The sequence below is a fragment of the Triticum urartu genome, chromosome 7A (genome assembly GCF_056163025.1).
Source record: "Triticum urartu cultivar PI428250 chromosome 7A, HENAU_Tu73, whole genome shotgun sequence".
In the NCBI taxonomy this organism is placed as follows: domain Eukaryota; kingdom Viridiplantae; phylum Streptophyta; class Magnoliopsida; order Poales; family Poaceae; genus Triticum; species Triticum urartu.
In genome coordinates, this window is record NC_141879.1 from 653,011,600 (window position 1) to 653,022,259 (window position 10,660).

Genomic DNA, 10,660 nt, shown 5'->3' on the forward strand with positions numbered 1-10,660 from the left:
TGGAGGATGGTACTAGGTTGGTTTCTTGAGGAGGGAGAGGAGGTCAGTTATATAACAGCAGGGGAGGAGAGGGGAGGCCGCATTTCATGTATGTATACTTTTCTTTGTGACGCGGTCAAACAAACATGACGACACGCCCAAAGGAGAGGGCCTAGTTTTTTTTGACTGTTGGTAGTTGCTATCAAATTCATTGATCCGTGGTAAAAACAGCGAGCTACAAGGGAACCTAGAATGGGTGCACAGCAAGTAAACTCAAAGGCCCGAGGGCCAGAGAGAGGAAAGAAAAAAGAAGGGCGGGCACACAGGTCGCCCAAAAAAAAAAACCGGATTTTCTTCTTAGGCACCTGGTTTGGTGGTCCATCAGAATGACAAGAGCCTCCCTTTCTTCTCTTTAGGCCCTGTACAACCGCAAGTGCTTACACAGGTGCCTAAGAAGAAAATCCATTTTTTTAAGAATGGATTACACAGGTGCTTAGGACGGATGGCAGAAGCAAAGTCTTGCTTCCGGTGCCAGCCAGTGCTTACAACAAATAAGCGCTCCTTTCAAGTCACGATGGCTCGACTCAGTGCCTCGCAGGCAAAAAAGAAAAGGGCCCAGCTAGCACCTCATACCAAGCACTACGCGTTGAGGGTTAAAGAAATTTTCGAAGCGCCATGCAGCTAGCACCAGCGTTGTACAAGGTCTTAGTATACTCCTGTTGATCAAGCCCGTCCGTGAATCAATGGTGATTTGACTTTTCTTTGGCGAGAGAAGAGAGTGGAGATGTTTTTTATAAGACACCTAAAATGTATATATTTGATACTACTATTTATCAAGGAAAGTAATAGCCAGTATAAAAAACAAATAACTAGACGCGAATCGATCAATACAAAATAAAATGGCCTATGCTAGGCGCCGGCTGACAGTTGGAAGCGCGTGGCCCGTCGCCTAATAGCCGTCCAATCTAATTAATTACGTTCATCTGATTGCATGTCAACTGATGTCCTTGGTCGTCCCTTTCCCTCGCTCAACTCTCTCAAACAGCTTCTCACACGCATTTGCGCCAGAAATAAAAGGAGGAGACTGTTAGTTTATTCTGCGTGCAGTCCGCGCCACGCCGGCGTCTCCTGCTACATCATCGCGAGCCGCCCTCTATCACGGCCACTGCACCGTCCCTCGCAGCATGACTCGCTGTGCCTCTGGTTGACCGTTCTTGGCATCGACGACTGGTTTTGCAACTTTCCGTCGACCGTCGCAGCTCGGACAGGGTTCGATCACTCCAAAAAAGCTTGCTTGTCCCAATAAAAATGTATCACCGTCGCAAGGAGGATAAATTCGCAGTTTTGACCTTTTCTAAAAAGTTGAGCAGGATCTAACCCCATTTTCTTTAAAAAAAAAAGGGATATGCCTTTTCCTACAGCCAACCTCCCAATGGTAGCGTAACACACCCTACTGCCATACATTTAGGTAGTAGGAAACCGACAGGCAGACGGCTAACGGTCGCCAGTACTGCTGACGTGGAAAAGGGTCCTACCGATGAGGCCCCTGGCGGTAGGATATGTTGCCCTACCGACAAGGCCACTCGCGGTAGGGTCCTCAAGTGGATAAGTGGTTGGGGTAGGGGCTGTGCACCCACCTACCCATTCACCCCCCTCCCCCGAGCATATATAGCCCCTCTTCCACCTCTCTCCCTCACACATGGACCTCTCAAATCTCTCTCCATTGCTTCAGATTTGTCCGGTAGATCTGGATCTTTTTCATCACTCAAGGAATCTCTCTCACCCCCCTCATTTTGGTTGGCTGGAATCATCTATTTTTCTTGTGTTGCACACTTTTGTGCAAACCCTAGTTCCTGCTCTTGTTGTGGTGAAATCACTGTATATGATGCATTTCAGAGTTAAGCAAGATCTAGTGTTAGGGTTAGTGGTTTTGTTAGGGTTTGGGTTAGGGTTAAGGTAATGATGACGGTAAAAATTACTTGTTGAATTGTAGGGTGGCACCGATTTTCTTTGAGTGTACTGCTGAAGCGGCGGCGAAGCATGAATGCGTAGTCATTGAAGAAGCGATGCAGGCGTCGGTTGGCACCGTCGATGAGTTGAATGCAGCTTCAAGGGAATTCTCCAAGTACTATTTCTCCGAGTGCCCTCGAAAGTTGTTTGAACATAAATAGAAAAGGATACATGACCTTCAGACGAATGAAAAACTTCGTAGACGTGGTCTTGCAAGGTAAATTGCATTGTGCGCAACAAGGGAAGAATTGGCTTAGCTGGACTTGGATAACCTTGGCCAGGTCATTGACTTGGTAATGAAGCAAGGACCATCGCCGATACCAAGACATGCTTCTCGCTGGGCTTGGATCCTTGAAAAAAGGATATCATTTTTTGCAACCTGGGACCGTACAAAAAGATATTATGTTGAAGCCTGTGCCAGATCGTAGTAACAATTATGCACACATGAAAAACAGAAGGGGTTGAAGTCCATGAGCGCCTCTTGTTGACCTCTGTGATGTCATAGTGTCATTTGAACTATAATGGCATAAATCCCTTATCATTTTCTATATCTACCTTAGTTGAACTCCGTATGTGTTATGTAATCTTTGTTATTTGAAACCATCAAAACTTCGTGTTTATGTTTTGGCGAATTTTAGGTATTAGTTTCCTGCCTTTATAGTTTGTCTAGCTAATTTCAACAATGTGCAATACACTAGTACATAACTAATAATTAACCAACTATAGAATTATTCATTACATATGCTTTAGATAGATTGACATTTAGTAAATTACTTTGTGATCTGCAGCCTAAGTTCTGACTTCACATTAATTCGCAGAACTGCTTTTTGAAGATAGGTGCTCGTACATCATGTTGTAACACATGAGGTCAGTTTATTAATTTAGCGCTAACTTTCCTCTTTTAGCACTCATGTTTGATATATTTAATTCTAAATACTATATGAAGTAACCTATATTTTGTAAATAACACATATTAGAAGTTATACATTAAAATGGAAGTGTGATTTGATTATATTAGTTCTTTAGTTGTAGGATTTATAAAAAATCTAGAGCACCATTTAATATTTTGCACCAGGCCCCCAAAACTCTGAAGAAATACTGCTTGAGAAATGAAGCTAGAATGTGTAGAACACACTTTTCCGATGGAAAAGATATATACTCATTTTGACATACGCCATTGGCTACTGGCATCCATGATCTTCATTATGAAGTTACCTGCAAGCGTACGGGGAGGAAAATATATTCAAGCATCTCTTCATCTTGTCTAGTTGTGAGAACTCAACACTGCTGTGCATACGAAGGAATGGGTCTGTGTACTGTGAGTCTCGGAGGGAACTCAAGCTTGAGACAGCACAACTGGACAGCTCTGTATTTTCACTTGTCAAGGCCATATGCTACAACCTGCTCTAACAAATAGGGTGAGTAGTATGCTATCGCCTCTCCCGCCAATAAAAATTAACTAATGATGCAATAAAAATCTAATAGTGTAGAAGTAAGCATGCTTATTACATATATGATATACAATAAAATTTGATTTGTCATGCCATAGATAATTAAATGGCATGGGGAAAAAAATTCCAGAGAAAGAATGTTACCTTGTCTAGCTTTCCTTTGAGAGGATGATCATCAGCAACCCCAATATACAGAAACACAATACCTAATGGCTGAAACCATTTTGTTGTGTGGCTGATAAGAAATACCTCTGAAGAATTTATGCAGTAAGCATTAGTACTATGTTAGCTAGAACATCAGTCACTATTCCTGAATAAAAAGCAAATCTTTTGAACTTCCTCCGTAAACAAATATAAGACGTTTACCATTTAGAAAAAGTATCCATTGCACCATCCTCTGCCGAACCTAAGGTTCTCATCGGCTTGGTTCTCTAGGATTTCTTTAGCTGTCTTATCCTGCATTTCTAGATCTGAAGTGACACAAGAATTTTCTTCGTCACGCGTGATATGCTCTTCCAAACTCACCTTCTCAGGTTCTTCTTTAGATCCACCTCATGAGCCGATATCCCCTACATAAGAGCATCTCCAACAGCCACACTATATAAGCGCCGCGCCGGAAATTTGTGGTTTTTAGCACGCGCAATCGCTAAGCGAGCTCCTGCGGACGCGCAATAACTGCGTGCATGGCATACAGAGTTCTATGTGCAGCCATCGCGCGCCGTTTATTTGCTACGCCCGCTACCGCGCACCGCACACGCCCTTTCGCGACTTCCACCTACCCCGACCTAGGCGCTGGCGACGCCGCCCGCACCACCCCATTTATTCAGGCAACCATTCCGGCGCTTCCCCGGCCTATCCCTGCGCCGCCGCCGCTTCCTCCTTCTCCCTCCAGTCGCCGCCGGCCCTCGCATGTGCCATTCCTCTGACGAACAGTGCCCAGCCGCCCACTGCCGCTCGGCGCCCACAAGGTGTTTGATAAAATGCTTGCAAGGTATGTATTGCTTCAACTTCACATTTTTACGTGAATTTGGTGCATGTTGTTTGTAGTTTTTATAGCCTAGTTTAAATTGAACATTGTAGATGAGTTCGTCATATGATTCTTTCGAAGAAGAATTTGATATTGAAGAGGAGGAGGATCTTGCAATGATCATAGCTATGCACATCAATAAAAAACCGAAGCACGGTGGTTCGGTTATGGGCCGGCAGAAAATTTGGAGGGATAGGATCGATGACCACAACAGATTGATGAGGCACTATTTTGCGGAAATGCATGATGATTTTCAAAATGATCTCATTGAGGAGTGGTGGGCATGGAATGGCTGACAAAGGGCATCATGATTTGTGTGTTTGATGTTGTATTGTTGAACTATTTGGTATATTGCAAGATAAACTATTTGTTTGAGTTGTAATAATGAAATTGAACTATTTATTGTTGATTTATTTTGTTTATGTTTGATCTTCTTGGTTGTGTTTGGAGTGCATATGTTATTTGTGCGAGAACGCGCATGCAGTTTTTTTGCAGCGGCTGCTCGCGCGCGCTAAACTTTGCAGCGGCCTCTGGAGCACACACTGCAAATGCTTTTTAGCGCGCCGCACGTAGCGCGGCTATTGGAGATGCTCTAAATCATCAAATATTGCCATGTTTTACTCCAACCCCGCCTCTCCGAGAAACATCATTTGCAAACACTTTCAGTGTTATAGCTTGGGTAGTGTGTTTTTGTTGTGGAAAGTGTGAGTTGTTAGTGGACAATTCCTCTTGCAAACATGCACCAGAGTCATGAACACAGATGGTTGAAAAAAATGGTTTAACCAATTTCATTTCTGCTTGTGAACTATCCAGGCTATAACTAAATAAGAGTCGGAAATCCCAACACTACTAGAAAAAGGGCTAAAGATAATATGGACACTAATGGCGCACCATGTATGTGGTGCGTCATTGCTATATAGTAATGGCGCACCACATACAGCTGCGCCATTAGTAGTTTTAAAAAAAGAAATAAAAAAAATTTATGTTAATAATGGCGCACCGTGGGTAGTGCACCATTACTAGTTGACATAGTAATGGCGCACCATACCCACCGTGCGCCATTAGTAGTTTTGAAAATAATTAAATAAAAAAATTTGTTAGTAATGGCGCACCAGTGGACAGTGCGCCATTACTAGTTAAAACTACTAATGGCGCACTGTCCACTGGTGCGCCATTACTAGTTTACCTAGTAATGGCGCACCACTCCCATGATGCGCCATTGCTAACTTGACCCAAAAATTCCACCGAATGCACCCCCCCTCCCCCCCTGTGGACCGCCTTTTCAGTTTAAAAATAAATAAAAGAAATGATGGAAATGTCAAAAAAAAATAAAAGAAAATAAGTTTCTCATGTGATATGTGGTCTATTTGTTGGGAAAATTTACAAAAATGAATTTCGACTTTATTTGCAAAATCTCTCTGGAATTTGTAAAATGGGCATAACTTTTGCATACGAGCTCGGATTAAAAAGTTTTCTATATGAAAAATCATCTAATCGAAAAGTTACATGGATTTGCTTTCGCGAGAGGCACCGCCATACCTCTCGGAGACTGAAAGAAAAACGTGTTTCTCTTTTTTTCCCTTCCGTGAAATGCACCATTTCGTTTCCGTGAGAGGCATGGATTTGTTTCCGCGAGGCACGACTGTGCCTCTCCGAAACAGAAAAAATGTTTTATTTTGTTTTTCTTCCACGAGAGACACGAATTTGCTTCTGCGAGAGACACAACCGTGCCTCCCGGAAACAAAAAAACCATATTTATTTATTTATTTATTCCTCCCACGAGATGCATAGTTTTGCTTCCGCGAGAGCCACGTATTTGCTTCCGGGAGAGACACGGTTGTGACTGTCGGAAATGACTACCGGAAAGGAAAAAAACATGCTCCTGGTGTGGTTTTTTTGTCCAAATTTTTTTGTTAAAAAGAAGTTCGTCAAAACCTATCAACATGGGATATAATTTTGAAAATCTCGACGCGGGGAATCCAACACTAAAAATGTTTGAGATTTGAATGCACAGTTTAAGAGATAAAATGTTTTGAATAAATGGATCTACGAAAAAAGAGAAACTATTAGGTTGTCATAGCTTACGGAGGTGGAAGTGATCTTTGGAAGTAGTACTCCTCAATTTGTGATTTCGCTACCACACACATACCATGGTCGCTACGTGGCGCGTGCTTTTAGCGACAGACGCACAGGAGAAGCTCTCGTAGCGCTGTAGTAGTTACACTTCTATATTTTTGTTCGGTTACCAACGAAAAACCGAACCGATCAAAATGAGTTCCGATAACAAAAGTAAAAACCGAATTTTACATTACCAGTATTAAAAATAAAAAAATGGGTTATTTGGTTTTCAGCTTCGGTTCCTCGGCTTTTATGCCCACCCCTAGTGGGGGAACAAGGAAGTAAGTTAATTAGGCTGTGTTGTTAGAGCAACTCCAATGGAGCGACCCATTTCGTCCGTCCATGTCCGTTTGGGTCCGCCTGGACAAAACCGACTGCCCAACGCGCGGACTCATTTCCATTTTGTGTCCGCACGGACTCATTTTGGTCTCAAATTTGGGTTGCATTTGGGTCCGCTGCGGACACAAAGCGGACGCTTTCTGCGTGCTCCTCGTCCGCTTCGTCCACTGCATGCGAGGTATGGCCTACTTGTCACAGGCTCACTTCTGTGTCCTCCTTTTCTCCATACTGGCCCACCACCCACGCACCAGATCTCGTCCCGCGCTGTGCTCCTTGCCGGCGCCCGAAGCTACTCCTCACCGGCGCCCGGAGCTACTCCCCGCCAGGCGCCCATCCCCCGTCCCCTACCGGAGCTACTCTGCCTGGGCCTTGCATTCATGCGAGCTAGCTAGCTGGCGTAGCAGCTAGCCACACGCCTGCGTGCACCGCTGCGTGCGTGCAGACCAGCTAGCTAGTCGGTCGTGTGCTAGCTAGCTAGCAGCAGCCTGCTGCGACGCGCCGCGTGCCACCGCGCTCGCCCCGGTAGCCCCACTCGCCATGCACCGTCGCATGGGTGCTGACCAGTCAAAATCACGCTGAGAAAGCACGAAAACTGCTTTTGCTGAGTCTAAGGGACGAAATATGTCCGGTTTGAAAAGTTAAGGATGCAACTCGTCCGGTTTCAAAATTAAGGTACCAAATCTAGACTTTGTCAAGTTGAGAGATGAAAAGTTTACCTTTCTTTTAAATTAATTGTAATAACAAGAGTAGCAACGAGATGCAGTAAAAAGTCTGAAATAACAATTAGCCAGTGCCACATACCAAAGGGAAGCCCAAAATTGAAAAGGTAAACACTTGATGAAGAATATGATTAGAATAATATCTTCAGTACAACCCCCCTAAACACATCAACGATGGAGATTTGTTTATACCTCTTCATGAGAAAGGGTAGGATGGTCTTTTTTTGATTTTTTAGTTGATGATGAGTTTTTTTTCCGTCAAGATGTATACGACACCCAACCCCCGCCGGACTGGGCCGGGCCCAATGCTGATGGTTGTAGTAAGCGCGCCCCTTCACGGGTTGTAAAAATTGAAAAGAAACCTAAAACAAGTGGAGCTATCAGGATTCGATCCACAAACCTCTTGCACCAAGCTTGAGTGACTCACCAATTGACACAGCTAGTGACTATGTAAAGCAATGATCGTGAAATCTTAAAAACTAACACCAGGGAACACGCCTTTTCACAGATTGTAAAAAATCACAAAAGAAATGAACCAGCCAGGACTCTAACCACAGATCTCTTTCAACAACCGTGAGCGACATATCAGTTAAGCTGACTAATGTTTTTGCAAAACAAGGAGTGCACATACTTAAGAACTAACACTAATCCAGAATTTAGGCACCTTTTCAAAAAAATCAAACATCTGTTGGAAATTCTGAATATATTTTTACAAATCAAGTAATCTTTTAATATCCAATAGTTTTCGAAAATTTCATTTTTTAGAAGCATGACATATTTTTCCTAGCATGAACATTTCAAATTTTTTTTAAAGAGATATGTTAGTTCAAAATGTTAGGAATATTCTTTTGAACAACATTTTCAATAATTTTAAAGAGATATGAGGAGCGTGCAAACTTAAGAAGTAACATTCTGAACAATTTTATGAACACAACTTGAACACTTGCTTTCTTCTGGTTTGTTTCCCTTTTTTATTTTATTTTTCCATTTTTTCCTTTTTATTTTTTCCAGTTATTTCAAATGTGTGAACCTTTTAAAATAAAAAATAATGAATTTGTCCTATTTTTTAATCCTTTTCACTTTCTCCAGCTTATTTTTCCAACTTTTTTGGTGGACTTTTTTGGAAAATTTTCAACATGGATATTTTTTCCAGCATTGATGAAATTATTTCAAATCCACGAACGCTTGGGCCGGCCAAATAGGTGCCTCACCGGAGTGATGAGATCACCCATCAGGGTGGTAGAAATTGAAATTTCCGTTTTTACCATGTGTTTTTGATTTTGGTTAGCAAACCTAAAACCCGAAAATGGCAACCCAATACAATAAATCGATATTTCGTTAACCAACTGATTCGGTTTGGATTTCAGTTTATAATGAAAATCTTTTTGTAGCGCACACGTAAAAGCTATGACACAGCTACTAGCGCTTCCCTTGTGTCGTCCTCTAATATCCATGACCACCTTTATCCTCTGAGCATACCTACGCGTTGTGGTAGTAAACAACTAAGACGGTTGCCGCTGCATGCTCTGCCTGCCCACAAAAGTACTAGTAGTTGCCCTTGGGTTTTGCAATTAGGTGGACAATGAAGCCTAGCAATAGCTTAGTTGGTTTAGCTCTCATGTGGGAAACAAAGCATGCATTGGGCCCTTCGTATCCTGCATGGTTGGACACGTGCGTGCGATTGAGCCTTTGGTGTTGGGTGACACGCGTGAGGGAGCCTCGTACTGGATGCCTGGATTTCTGTTTTTTCTTTCAATTATACGGTTTAATACCGAACCTGATCTGAATTCGGTTATTAAAAAGAAAAAACCAATGTTTGGACATTTTTGAAATGAACCCAACTTCTGCAAGCAGGTGGGGATGCCCATGATATGCATCCATGCCAGGTTTGAACGATTTCTGACACCGTATGCAAGTCGCGAGACCTCCGACCATTTATCAGTAGTTTTTGACAGAGAAAACTCCAGAAAAGGCAAAACTTGTCGAAACCCAGACAACTTGAACTGGTGCCTTGAATTGGTCATAAAAGGCCATGAAAAAAATTGGGCCAACTAAAGGATGTTGAGAAACAACATGCTCTCGAACGGACCTTTATGGCATACCCGGACACTCTCCGTTGAACAGGTCTATTTGGACATTCTTGAAATGACCCCAAATTTCCAAGTAGGTGGGCATGCCCAAGGTAGGCATCTATGCCAGGTTTGAACAATTTTCGACATAGTATGCAAGTTGTGACACGTCCAGTCATTTATCGATCTTTTTTTTACCAAGAAAACACCAGAAAATGTAAAACTTTTTGAAAACCCAAGAAACTTGGCATGGTACCTTGAATTGGTCATACAAGCCATGAAGAAAATTGGGGCCATTTCCATTTCCATTTGTGTTTTTTTGGGACATTTGGTAACGATCCCAACTTTTGCTAGCAGGTGGGCATGCCCATGGGTTGCATCCATGCTAGGTTCGAAGGGAAAAATATTTAAATTCATAATAAAAATAGTTACTTAAAACTATCATATTGGTGAATTATTTTCTGTTTTTGTGAGCGCCAATGGGCCAGCCCAGTCGGCCGGCCTCCTGCGTGTGCTGCCGTCTATTTGACGCTACTCCCGAAACATATGGAATTTCCTAATTGGCACTCGTCGCATTAAGTTGTCAACCAAACGGATAAAACGAGCGAAGCAAATAACGTTATGGTCTCGCCTATTGAGCATCGTTAGTGACCACTCAACCTTCAATATTTAGAATATTTTTAAAACCAATTTTCAGAATTTCAAAAATATTCATATTTATTAATCAATGTTCAAAAAATTCAGAAAATGATGGTCTTCTGCTTCTGTTACAAAAATTGTTCGCAATTACAACATTTTTTGTTGTTTTTTCATTCCTTTTCTGGAGTTGCAAAAAAGTTCACGTTCCAACAATTGTTTGTGTTTACATAAAAATTTGAATTATAAAAATGTCCCGGTTTTAAAAAATATTCGTGTTTCAAAGCTGTTCATGGTTTTAAAAAACTGTTT